Below are 1,507 nucleotides of genomic sequence, written 5' to 3' on the forward strand. Positions count from 1 at the left end.
TCAATATCATTTCAGCTGTGGTACTGGATCAATTGTATGGTAATTGCTAGCATCTAAATCAAGAACTGTTACAGGAAAAGAAATGAAACCCCCATTTGGAATAATTGTTTTCTCTTTTTATTACAAATCAGTGATTGATTACTTCCTAGTGTGATATTGGACGTCCAAACAGAGTGATGGCATTTTATTTCTCTTCAGCCTTCTCTCACATGTGGTCAAATATTTAAGAATACAAATATTTCCATTGATAATTCAATAGCTGACCTCTAAGAAAATGTGCATTTCTGGACTTTGCTCTCTTGTCCTTACATGTGCAGGGTTTCAATGATTTGTATGTTCTACAAGGAATTCTATTTTCCAATCTTTGTGTGACCAATTTTAGTCTCTCTGATCAGTCTTTCTGACTCTTTCTCTGGAGTCTCATTTCAGTCTGCCTCATAATATTAGTTATTAGCTAAATAATGTACAGAGGAGTCACATTTGCGTGAGCAAGGTAATGAGCAAGGTAAAAAAAAATGTTACCTCCTCCTTTATTTTTCCCCTACCATCCTTTCCCTCCCAGCTGCATAAGTACACAACCCTCCTCCCTTACCCCACCTAAATTGTAAAGTTCATTTTTCAACATAGTGTCTTGTGTATCTCATGGTTACAATGTGTCAACCTGTACCCCTATTTAAGCATTTTGTTTTCTTTCTTTCCCCTCCACAAATTAGAGGAGCGTATATAGAAGATGTAGGCGCACCAACTTCAAATACAGTGAAAACAGGAGTTATAGCAGGAGACAGGAACATATAAAGAAACAAAAAAATCACATCGCACATTATACGTATGTTAGAAACAATAGCAAGAAAGAAAAAACCACTTGTGTCCCTATCTTGGGGTTCATGTCCCTTAACATCATCCTATCTCGTCATATGCAGATAGCTTTTGACCTTTTCTTCTTAACCCAGACAAATATTAGTTATTGAAAATTAGGGAAACCATGGGACCAATGTTAATTTGGACGTGGCTTACTTCACTTAATATGTTTTTCCAAGACTTTCCAGTTACTAACAAATGGGGCAACGTTATTCTTTCTGATGGAGGCATAGAATTCCATTGTGTATATATACCACATTTTCTTGATCCATTCATCTGCTAAGGTATTGGGGTTGGTTCCATATATTAGCTATCTTAAAGAATGCAGCAATAAACATAGTTGTGCTGGTAGCTTTAGTATGGTCTTGTTTGTGATCATTTGGGTAAATGTCCCAAAGTGGGATTGCTGGGTCATAGGGGAGCTCTATGTGGAGTTTTTTGAGGAACCTCCATACTACTTTCCAAAGTGGTTGAACAAGTTTTGTACTCCCACCAAGAATGCAGTATGGTTTCCTGGTGGCCACATCCCCTCCAGCATCTGTTGTAAAAGTATGGAATGCTTCAGAAATTTGTCTGTCATCCTTGTACATGAGCCACGCTAATCTTCTCTGAAATGTTCCAATGTTTCTGCTATGCATTTCATTTTGTA

The 1,507-nt window shown here is 37.4% G+C and overlaps 1 non-coding gene across 1 annotated transcript; it reads right to left on the reverse strand.

The window, feature by feature from the left end:
* Window positions 1-1,403: 1,403 nt before the first annotated feature.
* On the reverse strand, window positions 1,404-1,507 carry LOC138819953 (U6 spliceosomal RNA). The gene has a single exon (XR_011369703.1). It is a non-coding gene; the product is annotated as a U6 spliceosomal RNA (small nuclear RNA).

The sequence above is a fragment of the Dipodomys merriami genome, unplaced genomic scaffold, assembly GCF_024711535.1.
Source record: "Dipodomys merriami isolate MVZ:Mamm:240054 unplaced genomic scaffold, mDipMer1.0.p SCAF_835, whole genome shotgun sequence".
NCBI lineage: Eukaryota > Metazoa > Chordata > Mammalia > Rodentia > Heteromyidae > Dipodomys > Dipodomys merriami.